Source organism: Narcine bancroftii, chromosome 5 (genome assembly GCF_036971445.1).
Source record: "Narcine bancroftii isolate sNarBan1 chromosome 5, sNarBan1.hap1, whole genome shotgun sequence".
NCBI classification, from domain to species: Eukaryota; Metazoa; Chordata; class Chondrichthyes; order Torpediniformes; family Narcinidae; genus Narcine; species Narcine bancroftii.
In genome coordinates, this window is record NC_091473.1 from 95,246,216 (window position 1) to 95,261,122 (window position 14,907).

The window sequence follows — 14,907 nt, forward strand, 5'->3', positions numbered from 1 at the left end:
TCTGTGATTATTAGGGAATTATTTAAGGTGGTATGTGAGTGGTTTTTTAAAGAAAAAGGGTTGAGCACCATTGCTCTTGACCAAATTGTTACTGAAATATTATGCTTGAGAAAAATTGTCATTGGCCCATTTTCTTTGGAGTTATGAAACCATGTACATAATGAGTCAATTAGGTATGATTAAAACAGTGGTTTTCAAACCTTTTTCTTTCCACTTACACACCACTTTACTAATTACAGAGTATTTATAGCATAGAGAATACTTGAGGTGGAATGTGAGGTTTTTTTTAAAAAAAAAGGGTTGCCAACCCCTGAACTACAGGGAATGCTGCCATCAAGAAAGAAGTATAGGTACCACAAGACTCACACCACTGGGGTCAGGAACAGCTGCTATCTCTACACCATCAGACTCCTCAACAAACTCAGTCAGGGACTCATTTAAGGACCCTTACTTTTGCACTTTTTCTTCTCTCTATTGCACACCGTTTGTTTACATTTCTTTATTTGTTTACATGTGTAGGGAGTACAGCTTTGTTTTGCACTACCAGTAAGTGCTAATTCTACTTCGCCCACAGGAAAAGGAATCTTGATTTATGTGATATCATGTATGTACTCTGACAATAAATCTGAAATCTTTCTTCTAATATACAGTTTACAGTTACTGATAATTAGAAATTTTGCCTGACCCGCAGGGTTGTATGTGATGTTATGTATGTACTCTGACAATTACTTTAAACTATGAACTTCAGAATCAGGATTATTGTCATGAACATGTCATAAAATTTAATGTTTTGTGGCAGCATTATTGTGCAGAACAAGGTACAAAATTACTATAAATTAGAATTCTGTAAATATCAATTAAAGACAATGTGAACAAATGTTAAGAATAAAATATTACTCCTATGAAAAATTGTGTTCCTCTTTGTACACCAGAAAATAATTGTTGCAGTGACTTTGCAAAATTTGCTTAATATGGCTATATTTGTTACCTTCTGCATTCCTGGACAGTTGGAATAACCAAACCAGGTTGTGATGCAGCCAGTTGGTGTACTTTCCACAGTATCCCTGTCGAAGTTTGATAGAATATTCGATGATATTGCCAAATCTCTTCAGACTTTGGAAGTTATAGACATTGGTGTGCTTCCTTCATGGTTGCCTTTATGTGCTTGCACCCTGAGCCTTGAAGGTTCTGGCCCCTTGCAACTCTGTCCATCAATGCAGAAAGGTGCGTGGTTCCTCGGCCTCTCCTTAAAATGAATGATAGGTGTAAGAGGATGCAGACTTCTAGAGGTATGTCAGGGTTAGGGGGCCAGGTGGCGGGTGAAATGGGGGAAGGACCAGAATATTCAATTTTCGAAGAGTAGCTACGAAGTATTGAACTGCACGTTTCACAAAGATTTCTACGACGGATTCCACCTGCAGCAAATTCGTCCATCATTATTGAATGAAGATCTACCGGGACCAATGCCTGAAGAGGGCGCACAAAATCAGTGAACCGGTGCAGACTCGAAAGGCCAACATGGCCTGTTTCTGCTCCGTAAATGGTTATATTGTTATATAGTTATAAGATTAAAAATAAATAAATAACTAGTGCAAAAAGAGAAAACGTGAGGTAATGTCCATAGGCTCATTGTCCATTCAGAAATCTGATGGCAAAGGGGAAATGCTGTTTTTGATATGTTGAGTGTGTCTCTTCAGGCTCCTGTACCACCTCCTTTATGGTAGCAGTAAGAAAAGGGCACGGCCTAAGTGGGGAGTGTCCTATATGATAGAAGCTGCTTTCTTGAGGCACTGCCTCTTAAAGATGTCCTTATTGGAGTGAAGACTAATGCCATGATGGTGCTGGCCATGTTTACAATCCTCTGGCCTGTTCCTGTCCTGTGCATTGTCACCCCCACAGCAGACAGAGATGCAACCAGTCTGAATGTTCTGCACGAAACGTCTGGAGAAATTTGCAAGGGTCTTTGGTGACATACCAAATCTCCTTAAACTGACAAAATGAAATTTTGTGCATTTCAACACAGTCAGATGCTTGCCATTCCAGCATTGCATCTGTACTTCTTATGACTAAAACATGCTGTCAGGTATATAACCATGGAAGGAGAATCATGGCTATATATTTCAAGGGACTCACTAAAAGTCTTGCCCTGATGTTGCAGAGAGGTGACAAACAAATATGGCTAGCAAAAATAAAATAGATGCACCTACATTCCAAATCATCCTCAGCAACAAATGACAAGAAAAAAAAGGTAGCTTATTCCTAACAGTCTTTTACAAGGTGGCTTCAAAGTTGTGCCTAATCCTCATCAGGTAATATTATGATTGTTCCCCTGTTGTTCCTTGGTTACAATTTGAGACAACTCAAATCAACAGTATTTTGGAGTTTGTTCACTACAAGCAATGCAATGGGTTAATAGGGCAGTTCATCAGTACCCATTCAAAGATAGCAGGTGATGATTATTCTGTACCAATCTGTTAGCAAAACTTTTCTGTGAAAAGGGCATACCTGGACAGTTTTCTACTACGAGGGCAAATGCCTTTGGGACAGATTGGGTAAAGGTGCAGCCAATTCAGGAATATTAGTCTTCACTCAATACCATATCTGGAATGTTGACTGATCACAAAATCTTCTGTATCTGTTGTTTCAGTAGACCAAAAAGATAAATTTAAATGGACTGTGTGGTAGGCCAATGCATGCTTCAGTCGGGTTATACATGTGGGAATTAGCCTTAAGTGAGCCACATGCAAAATTCAATTGAATGCCATTTAACAGCACTGCGTTTCTTTGACCAACTCTGAGAATAAATGAGAAACACAGGAATAATCCAGGCTCAGAGCATTCCAGCCCTCTGTCCCTCCAGAGCGCTACATTTTTAATTTCAGGTGCATAAAGGATGGCACAGTTAGTGTAATGCTGTTTCAGCGTCAGTGACTGGAACCAGGATTTGAATCTGCACTGTCTGCAAAAAATTTGAATGTTCTCCCTGTACCTCCCACCATTCAAAAAGCATACCAGGGGTTGCAGGTCAATTGGGTGGCATGGGCGCATGGGCTTAAAGGGCCTATATTCGTGCTGTACGTCTAAATTTAAAAAAATTATCCTGATAGTTATCCCTTTCAAATACTAGAAATGAATAGAGTTCTTGCGACCCTGGCAATGCATTCCAATTCTACATCCTAAATGGGTGGTATGTTTTTTTTTAAAGTCACATTTGCAAATTGCCTTCATTCTAGTCCCTTGGCTTTTGGCCATTCTCCCAATGCAAACAATTTCTCATTATCTACATCTCCCTTCCCACACCTGACTCCATCTGTCCATCATTCTTAACCTTGGAATGCATGTTTAATGGGCTCACTGGCAACCATGCATTACAATTCTGGCACCTGTTCCAAGAGGCATTGAAAACAACCTTCGTGACCCATTGAAAATTTGCCATACAAATATACAAAGAACAGATTTCAGAAGAACTTGTGATATTATGTTTGGAAGTAGGGAAGGATTACTGTTGTGGTTTACATGGGTTGGCACAACATTTTGCTGTAATGTTTTTTGTTCATATGTGGACATTTGACTTTGACTTACAAGGCAGTCAACAATCCTGTAACCAAATAATTTTAATCTGTTTATGTATTGGTCCTTCAAATTATAAATATTCCCATCATTAATATGAATCACTAAAACTGTCCTATTTTAAATTGCTTAACCCATCCTTTTCCTAAAACCCTAATTCAGCTGAAATTTGGTACATATGATTATTCTTCAAATTGTCAATAGGACCAAATAAACTGTGAATTCAACTTGATGGCAAATCCAAGTGCAGGTTGGTGACTAGATCAGCAATAGTAATGTTTATAACCTCTCCTGCTTATATCTATTAAGCAATCATGAAGGCACATAATCAGTTTCTACTTGGCTATCTAGGCCATGCTCTCCTTACTGGCCATCTGTACCAAGCATGTAGGCATAGGATACAATTCTGATGCAAGCAATAACTCAGATTAGTCAATATAATAAACTTTATCAATGTACTCTTAGTACATTCAGCAGTACAGTCCAAAATTCAGATCTATTTTGCTTTGATGGTTTTCCCTAGCTTTAATTTCTACTTGGACATTTTTTTGTTCTGTTTGACTATTTGGTTATTAGTAGAATAATTTCACAGATCTTTTTCAAGTATATTTAAAATTAAAATTTTAAGATTACATTTTCTGTGGCAGTTTAAGTCATGGGTATATAGAAATACAGTATCATGTATCATGAAATACAGTACTTAAAGCATAAGACAAATTGGCAAGCAATTGTAATTCTTAATTCACAGAGCTTCCTCACTTTGTTGCGACACAACTTGTGCATTAATGACAATGTACATTATTCAGTAACCTTTTTTGAACCAAATCTGGCCCATTTTTAAGTACAAATTTCAGTTAAGAAAATGCTGTCTTTATCATACTGAATGCATGTTGAACTTTTTTAAGAAAAAATATTCAATGTGTTATTTTTGGTCAAAGGCCAAATTAGGCATTGAATAACTATTGTGTTAATAAGACATGCCTAACTGAGAGTCTGCATTTTGTGCACAATTTTAAACCTAATTGCTCATTAAACCAGCACGTTTAGCACTTGAAGGCTGATAGGATGCAATTTTAATGAAACTGTTTGCACCTACTTCTGCCAAAGGTAAAGGGTGTGCTAGATTTGATTTAGCAATACAAAGTTGCATATTGAGCAAATTGATTGTCTGAGGCAAATCAGAATATTCTGATGGAGGGATTTTTGCAGGTAAAAGGAAGTCATTTACCCATAGGGAGGAAGAAATCAACCTCTTCTTTCTTTGTCCCCTTTTGCAGTAGGTGGTCCTACTTTGTCTGGCCTTGCAAACAAATCTTATTTCTCTTGCAGACCAAGAAGATGCTGAAGATTAAGACATTCACTTTCTCCTGGTGAGTCTAAGATGTGTAATAAGATAAAGGGCATGCAATTACTTTTTGGTGGTTAAGGTCTCATAAAATATGTAGGATGAATCACTCTCCTGGATTACTGAGGTTTTGGTGAATTATCCCAAAAAATACGATGCTGCTTTGGTGTACTCATTATTACCACAACAACCAATGGCTATGAACTGCCCTTAAAGTTAACATGTTGCTGTGAGGTGTAAATCTCAAAATGCTATGCAATATCCTTAACAAGCCTGACAGTTTTCATTAGTGTCTGCTATGAGTCCCATTAAAGAGCTTCAAGGCAAATATTGATGCACCCTTCAGCTTCCTTTGCAATTTGGACTCATCCATTAAATGTACAATGTGCTGTAGTTTGAGAGTCAAACTTCTCCACCTTGGAATCTCTTGACTACCCTGATAGAAACTTCCTATTACAATATCTAGATAAAACTGAAATTATTTGACATGAAAGATGTCATAGATCTTCAGCTAAGGTGTGCTACTGATATCAGTGTACTGGGGTTCTCTTTGCTATTGTTAACTTGTAGCGTCGATGTATTAGGTAGAAATGAAGGACTGTGTAAATTGAATTTGGTAATGTTACTTGCTCTATATTCTGGTTATTGAATGAGAGATTTAATTTCAATTGTGCATTTATGATAGGCAAAGATTAATTAAAGAACTGCCCTCAATTCACAGAGGATGCTGCATTTAATGAATATAGTAATCACATTTTATTAACTGGAAGCACAGTGGGCTTGCTTGGTAGAAATCCATTTCAAATGATCTTCATCCTCAGATGTTTTAAAGAATTTAATAAAATAAACAAAAACTAAACTTGAAGTAATGGCACCGATATCCCTTCATGATGATTACCAATCAAATTGGAACTTGTAATTGGATATAAAGCATTTCTAAAAACAAAGGCTCAATTTTTGAAAGCTTATTTCCCATGCAGTAAATATTTCCATGGAAAATAACTTTAAATCTTTTAAATATTCATTTTGTTTATTATTCAAATGACCTTGTTTTGTGTGCATGAGTGCACACAAAATCAGGTAATTTTAGTCACATTTTGCCTGTCTCCTTTGATCTATTCTATCATTGTTACATACTAGAACTGCAATTCTGCAAAGGTAATCCAAAATCTTCTCACTCTGCCACAGCGTTGAAGAAAACATGAAATACCAAGAACATTTAAATTCTTATTAGTTTATGCTTGGAACATTCCTTCATTTACAATAAAATCTTCCATTGCAACAAGAAAAAAAAAGTAGATTTTAAACAGCATGTAATCTTGTGAGATTAAAGGATCAGAAGAAATAGGTCTTAATGTGGGTCTAGAATTCCCTCAAATAAGAGAATGGGAAAGTTTGGAAAATTTTCCTTTTTTTCCCAATGGTTGGGTTTCTTGATTTCTCTTTGAAAACTATTGTGGCAGCTATATAGGAAAATAAATATGCTTAGACCTCTATCAATTAGTGCAATAAGTGTTCTGTCCCCTCTAATGTGTTTGAATTGTCATCATCTCGTAGTTCTACCATCTTTTATGAAAATATTCTGTTTGTCTCCTACTTTTCTGCTCTTAGCACCATCAATACCAACAAAGATGCATAAAATGATTTATAACTGTATTCATAGTGTAATTTACTGCCTTGTTTTCAGTCAAAAAAGCACGTCAGTGCCTCTACTTCCTTAGGAGTTTGCAGAGGTTTGGTATGACCCCAGAAACCCTGAAAAATTTATCTGGAGGTGTGGCGGAAAATGTACTGACCGTCTGCATCATGGTCTGGTATGGTAACACCAATACCCCTGGGCATAAAGCCTTCCAAAAGATCATGAACACAGCCCAGGACATCAAAGGCAAATCACTCCCCACTATCGAGAACATCTATAGGGAATTCTGATGCTGGAGAGCAGCAGGAATCATCAAAGACCCACACCACCCAGCACACACTCTCTTTTCACTGTTGCCATCAGGAAAGAGGTATAGGTGCTACAAGACTTGCACCATCAGATTCAGGAACAGCTGCTACTGCTCCACCATCAGACTCCTCAATGACAATCTTAATCAGAAACTCATTTTAAGGGCTCTTGTGCACTTTATTGATTTTCTTTTTGTTCTCTCTATTGAACAGTCAGTTTGTTAAATTAATGGTAATTCTGCCATGCCAACAGGAATAAGAATCTCAAGGTAGTGTGTGATGTCATGTCTGTATTCTGACAATAAATCTGAAATCTGAGTTTCTCTGCTAATATCAACAAGTTTATTTTTCTCTAACACTTTCTTTCTTCTCCAACTATATGACTCTTGGTACAGTCAACAAATTCCACAAATAGCATTCTTTACTCCTTCATAACACCTCCAGCATTCCCGTTGATTTATCTACATCTTTTTAAAAATAAAGTATCTACAAGTTGTTGTGCACAGAGTTAGCATGAATATTTAGGCCAATGTTAGTTTGCTTGTCTTCATTTCCTTTAAGCCAACATCCACCTCTCAAAGCCTGGCTTTCACTTATTTATCCACACAGCTTTAAGTCATTGCAATGCAATGCATTTTAACATCAGTTACACTTCATCACTGTTATGAATATCAATATTCTTTCAAAAAGACACATCTCAATGAAAAAAAGCCACCAGTTGAGGCTCCATTCCCTTGCCACTCTATTCCCTGCTCTGATACCATGTCATGCATTGTGGGATCTACCTACTAAATCAGAATTTAATTCCAAAACCCATATTCCAACTAATACCAACATTGTCAATATTGATGGCTTTGTTAATGCCAATTATTTCCTTGTTAGCCTCCTTCCCGTATCCATTCAAAAGTTTATTCTCGATATCCAGTCTTGTACTCTCTCCTTCTCAAAATGCTGCTGATTTTTGCTCATCTTGTGTACGTGAGTACTTTAAAAAAACAAATATAAAAAAAATTATTATCCCTGCAGTCTATATCTAGTCCAATTATACTATTGCAACCTTCCTCAGTGATACGTTCAGCCCTCTGATTTAAAAGTTTTGTGCATTTTCTTTGCCCTTCCTCCAGACATCGATGACTTGGGTTGGAGTCTATCTTGCTCCTACTTTGTTAGATTTATATTTATAATCACACTGCTGTTTTACTTCTTTCCCTGCCTCTGAAACCTTTTTTATTAATTAGTTCTTATTTTTGACCCAGATTTCAGTCATTCTTCATTTTCTGCTTTTGTAGAGAGTAAAAGCAAGGCTTCTACAACTTCTACCCCAAACTGCCTGCTTCATCACATAACTGAGGCAAAGTTCTCTTGTATATTAGTTTTCTAAGATCATTTTATATTGGTCGTATAATTTTAAGCAGCTAGATAATTTGTCAGTGATGGATAATCGACTGCTTTTCACAATGTGGTTGAAAAAATATTTGACTGAGAAGATGAATCTCTGGTACTCTTCAAATGCTTTCAAGCCACACACAACTTTTATTTTTGAATTTGACGCTGTTGCTAATACCTGGCATCTTTCTGTTCAATTGTCACCGAAAACCAATTTTTCCTGGATTCCTAGATCATCAGGTCATAAACTGAACATGATTTTAAAATGATTTAATATGATTTTTGAGCATTAATTATTCACAAGGAATGATGGCTGTTTTCTATTGATAGAGGACTGGTGAAGCCAGTGAAATCAGATCAGAATTAATTAATAACTTCAGATCAAGAATTGTTGTATTGAGAGAAATAAATCATAAAGTGAACTGATAATTGAATTTGAGTTGGAAAGAAATATTACCACATCTTGTGGAGCCCAGTTCTGATCACCTTTAAGCCTTAATGAAAATTTGATGGGTTTGAAATTGAGCCATGAGAAATGTGAATTCTAAACTACCCTCATGAAAATTGTAGTTAAGTGTCAATGGTAACAAAATAATTTTACCCACTCTCTTATTTGTTCTCTTCAATTTGTATTAATAAGAATAGAGACATTCTTCCTTGGTTTTCACAATTTAATTAGCACATCCAGTCTTATATGTAAATCTAAAAAACGAAGAATGCTATACAGGTCAGATAGCATCTACGGAAAGAGAAATGGTGAATATTTTAGGGTGAAAGAGAAAAAGTCTTCTACTTGCTCCCCAAAATCCAGAAACATAAATACAAAGGCCAGCCTGCTTTTGCCTCATTAAATTTACTTCCAACCTCGACTCCATCCTTTGACCTCTGGTTTATTTTGTTTCCACTTGCGTGATACCCCTGACACTTCCTGCCATTTTGACAGTCTCCAATTTCCTCTATCCATTCGGCTCATCTTCACAATTGACAAAAATCCCTCTACTCCACATCAGGATAGCATGAGGGTGCTTCCCATCTTCAATCAAGAGAGGCCAATTATTACTTTCATTTGCTGAGTAGAACTGTCTTGAACATTTTTTCCTGATCAAAGATGTAGCGAAAGAAACTTGTATGGGCATAACCTGTTGCGAGACATGGAACTTGTTTTAATCCAATCTTAGCCTACTTCCGTATTAACCTTGTTGAAGGTGCTTGTCTTGCCCGACACATCCAGTTGCTTTTTATTGTCTCTCCCTCTCCTGCCTTCCCTGCAACGTAAAACTAAAATTAATTATTTTTCTCTCTTTGACTGAAACATGAACTCAGTTTGTTTTTTCATTGATCTGATGAGTTTTGAATTTTGTTTGCTCATTGAATGAGTTAGTAAGACCACTGTATAGTGTTACTCACATCCTAAGTTGCCCTGAAGCCAATAAAAATTCAACTGTAACTCTGGAATCTGATTATGCGCAGGTTGGTGATGAGTGAATTTAATACATGCGATTTATAACAGCAATTTAGAAAAAAACAGCAGGAAACCTACAGTAGATGAACTTGAATTCAGAGTAATCAATTTAATTAGAAAAAAAGAAAATGTGCCCAATCATAATTTTGAATATGGATGACACTAATCCTCCACACTGAAATATGAACAGTTAGTTGTGGACTAATCAGGATGTCATAGGACATTTAAAGAATGTTGATGGGTGAATTGATTCCAGAGTCTGTGACATTAGCTGATCTTGATATCCTGTCACTTGCAGAAATGCAGTGCAATGTGACGTTATTTTCTTCAGTGGTCATCCCTCATATTGATGTCTTTTTCTTATGATCTGTCAGAGTTATGCTACCTTTTCCAATACTTTACAAATTTAAAGTGGTTCTCAACCTTTTTCTTATCACTCACATACCAGTTAAAGTAATCCCTATGCCATCGGGCTCTGTGATTAGTAAGGGATTGCTTAAGGTGGGATGTGAGTGGGAAGAGAAGGTTATATTTTCATAGTTTACACAAAATTGCTGGAAAAACTCAGCAAGTCATGCAGTGTTCTTTATGTAGCAAAGATTAAAAAGAATACATGACCAATGTTTTGGGCCTGAGCCCTTCATCAAATTAGAAGAAAAATTCAGACAGATGCCTGAATAAAATAGTGCGGGAAGGGACAGGGGAGGAATACAGGCCTATAGACAAGAGGCCATAGATGGCTATAGGAGGGAGGACACAAGAGGAAAACAAAAAGCTGAAAAATGATGGGGAGAGGATACCTCTGAATGGAGAGGGAAAGGTGTGGCGAGTTGGAGGAAAGGAGACAGAAGGATGGGAAGAGAAGAAGACTGGAGTGGCCTCAGAAACTGGAGAAATCTACGCTAATGCCAACTGGATGGAGAGTGCCCAGATGTAATGATGGGTGTTGCTCTTCCATTTTACAGGTAGCCTTGGTTTAGCAGTGCATTAGGCTGTGGACAGAAATGTTGGCATGGGAGTGTGGCACAGAATTAAATGGTTGGCCGTTGGGAGATCTCTTTCATTGCTAGGGACAGAATGAAGTTGCTTAGTGAAGCAATCTCCCAGTCTGTGTCCAGTCACTCCAATGTAGAGAAAGCCAGAAATGGAATACAAGATGCAGGATGAATCCAGCAGGTTCTCAAGTGCCCTTTCTTCCAGCTCTCCACCCACTACCCTCCCTATTCAGAGAACTATCCCCTACCCGTACCACTTCTCATTTTTTCCCTCTTGTTCCCTCCCTCCCATATCCACCTATGACCTTTGGCCTGTGGGCTTGTGCTCCTACACTGCCCCTCCCCCACTATTTTATTCAGGCACCTGATTGCATTTTGCTCATACTTTGATGAAGGGTTCAGGACCGAAACGTTAATTATATATCTTTATCTTTGCTACATAAAGAACACTGCATAACTTGCTGAGTTTCTCCAGCAATTTTTTGTAAACAATCACAGTGTCTGCAGACTTAATTCATTAACTATATTCTCATAGTGATCTCTGCCAACTTCAAAACGACATGACTGCTGCAGAAGAAAATATTGCACCACCAGTTTTTTTTTCAACTTTGGAAAATAATAATATATTCAATCTGCAAAATAAAGCATTTGTATAGCTACAGAATGCTTTTGAAAGCATTAATTTGGTATCTCATGTTACAGGTGCACATTTCCTCCAAGGAGTTACAGTTCCTTTGTCAACTACAAAGGGGCATTGCATTTATGCTCTTAGTTTAGTTCTTTCTTGCCACAACACAAAATCCTAAAACACATTACACTGTATCTAGTCTTCTCATTCTTATGAAAGAGGTAAACTCTGACTGCAGAACTATGTGGACCAAAAGGTTGTTCTGTAGACTGGTAGATGACTGGGAAACTGTCATGACATCCTTTTAAGATGCACACAGGTGCACAACCAGAAGTTTTGACTGCTTATTTGTCTCTCTGAATTCTTATTCAGATCTAGTTAATTTGTGCTGTCCATTTCTGTAAAAGATTAGGCCACAAAAGATGGAAGTTGATAATAATGGATGAGAGAGAAAAATGAACTGTGAATAATGAAGAAGGTTCATGTGCATAAAGGATGAAGATTTAGGCAAAATCTTATCAGCACACAGGCAGAGATGGTAAAAACACAAAAATGCAGTAAGAACTCAGCAGGTGTCGCAGTGTCCATAGGAGGTAAAAATATGTAACCAACATTTCAAGCCTGAGCCCTTCTGCAAGGTATGACCGAAAAGCAGGCAGGTGATTGAATAGAAAAGTTGGGGGAAAAGGCAAGAAAGGCAGGGAGAGGAGCACAGGTCAACAGACACAAAGTGATCATTGGACAGGAGAGGAAAGATGAGAATTGATCGAGGGAGGGAGTGGCTCTCTGAATACAGAGCTGGAGGAAATACAGAGCAAGAGGAAAGGAGAAATAAAGTCAGAGAAGGGGGGTGGGGATAAAACAGAAACCAGAGAAGTTGATGTTAATGCCCTCTAATTAGAGGGTGCCCAGATGGAATATGAAGTGTTGTTCTTCCAATTTGCAGGTGGTCTCCGTCTGCCAGTGCATGAGAACATGGACAGACATGTCAGTAGGGGAATGGAAATGAGTTGCCACTGGGAGATCCCTACTATTGCAGATGAAAGAGCTAAGGTGCTGAATGAAGCGATCTGCCAGTTTCTTGGATGTAGAGGAGACCACAACAGGAGCACCAGATGCAGTAGATGACCCCTGCTGATCTACATGAAATGTTGCTTCACTTGGAAGGACTGTTTGGGGCCCCATGTGGTGTTGAGAGGGGAGGTGTGGGTGCAAGTATAACACCTCGTGTAATCACAGGGATAGGTGCTAATGGGGCAAATAATGGGAAGGGAGGAATGGACAAGGGAGTCACAGAGGGAATGGTCCCTGTGGAAGGCAGAAAGGGGAATATGTATTTGGTGGTAGAATCACGAAGAAGGTGGCAGAAATGGACGAAGATGTTATGTTAGATGGAGAGGCTAGTGGGATGGTAGGTGAGGACAAGGGGAGTCTTGTTCTTGTTGCACGTAGTGATATACAGGCTAAGGCAGATATGCAGGTAATGGAGGCTATCTGGGTGAAGGCAGAGATGATGCTAGTAGAAAGGAAGCCTCATTATTTTTTTGAAGGAGGATATCTTCAGTCATCTTGCCTGAGAGACCTTGTACTGGGAGCAGATGCAGAGATGTCACTGGTTTAGATCATCGCTGCAAAGTGAAGAGAGAAAAGTTTACGGGAGACATCAGGGATATTATTTACATGGAGAGTTGTGGGTGCCTCGAATGCCTTGAAAGAGGCTGAAACATTAGGAGCATTTAAGAGACAGGCACATGGATAAAAGAAAAATAAGTGTTATGAGGTAGGAAGAGTTTAATTTTTTTGTTGTTAGGAATATTTTGGTTGGCACCATGTCGTGAGCTGTACTTGTTATATGTTCTATGATCTGTTTTGCCTTCCTTCACTCTAACTCCCTGAAATTCACTCTCTGTGTTACTTGCTTTCTCACTCCTACACATCCTATCAATTAATTTTACTCGGGGGGAATTGGCATTAGTTAGGAAGTGATACCAGATGATTCATAAAGTGCGAGGGAGTGAAGAGTGGGTGAATATGTGCAAGCTTCACAGTGGAAACTGAGAAGAAAAGTATACATGGCTTTGGAAGTGGAATTGAGACATTATTACTTGTGCAAAAGAAAAGAAATTCCTCATTTTGATCATAAATGGGCAACTCTATTCTGAAACTATCTATATCTAAATAGCACCTCTGGGAGAATACTATTTCATTATTCATTCTGCGAATCCCCTTCAGAATTAAAAACAAATATATAGACAGGGTGACGGGCCCTTCTGGCCCAAGAACCCATGCTACCCAAATACCCCAATTTACTTACAACCCTGTATGTTTTTTTGAATGGTGGGAGGGAACTGGAGCACTCAGAGGAAACCCATGCAGACTTGGGGAGAATTAACAAACTCCTTACAGAGAGCACCAGATTCAAACCCAGGCTGCTGGTACTGTAACAGTGTTGCACTAACTGCTACACTAACCATAAGTGAATAATGTATGTTTCAATAAAATCACCTCTTGTTCTTTCAACAGCCAATAACCATTGGCTCAGCCGACCCAGATTCTCCTCCTATGATATTCCCTTGATCTTGTGAATCTCCTTTTCTTTTAAAAATATTGATGTTTACATTATGCACAATGGAACACTTTACTGAAGTTGTATATTGTATATTGGATGGGTCACGTCTCCAGAATGGAGGACCATCGCCTTCCCAAGATCGTGTTATATGGCGAGCTCTCCACTGGCCACCGTGACAGAGGTGCACCAAAGAAAAGGTACAAGGACTGCCTAAAGAAATCTCTTGGTGCCTGCCACATTGACCACCGCCAGTGGGCTGATATCGCCTCAAACTGTGCATCTTGGCGCCTCACGGTTTGGCGGGCAGCAACCTCCTTTGAAGAAGACCGCAGAGCCCACCTCACTGACAAAAGGCAAAGGAGGAAAAACCCAACACCCACCCCAACCAACCAATTTTCCCTTACAACCGCTGCAATCGTGTCTGCCTGTCCCGCATCGGACTTGTCAGCCACAAACGAGCCTGCAGCTGACGTGGACTTTTTACCCCCTCCATAAATCTTCGTCCGCGAAGCCAAGCCAAAGAAGATATTGTATTGCAAAATTCAAGAGAAGAATAAAAAACCCTTATAATTCAGAACCCCTACCACTAAGCAAGGTTAAAAGCTAACATGTAGGAATTGTGATAACAACCTGGAGATGGACAGCACAGCACCAAAGCTTCAGAACTACCCTAATTCTTTAGGTTATGGTAATAGTTTGTAAATGGGCCCCACATATTTTGGAAGTTAATATTTGACTCTTTATAGTATACCTAATTTTTTTCTAAACTTGAACAAGACACAACATCACTTAACCATTGTATGTGCGTAGTATTGTCTTTCCATTTAATCAAAATTTCACATCTGGCTATCAATGAAGTAAAAGATAAAATTTGGTTTTGAGTTGGAGTCAGTAAAACTTCATCTTGAAATGATCTGAGTAAAGCAATTAAAGGGCAAGGATCTAATTTAAACTTGAGAATCACCGATAATGTTTGAAAGCTATCTTTCCAAAATTTTTCTAAAC

The 14,907-nt window shown here is 38.4% G+C and overlaps 1 protein-coding gene across 6 annotated transcripts in view; it reads left to right on the forward strand.

Moving 5' to 3' along the window:
* lrrc7 (leucine rich repeat containing 7) overlaps window positions 1–14,907 on the forward strand; it is a 501,081-nt gene that overhangs the window by 91,878 nt on the left and 394,296 nt on the right. For all 6 annotated transcript variants that reach the window (XM_069938447.1, XM_069938442.1, XM_069938444.1 and 3 more), the window contains exon 2: window positions 4,900–4,940. The gene's annotated coding sequence lies outside the window, so the exon portion shown is untranslated. The remainder of the gene's footprint in view (window positions 1–4,899; window positions 4,941–14,907) is intronic.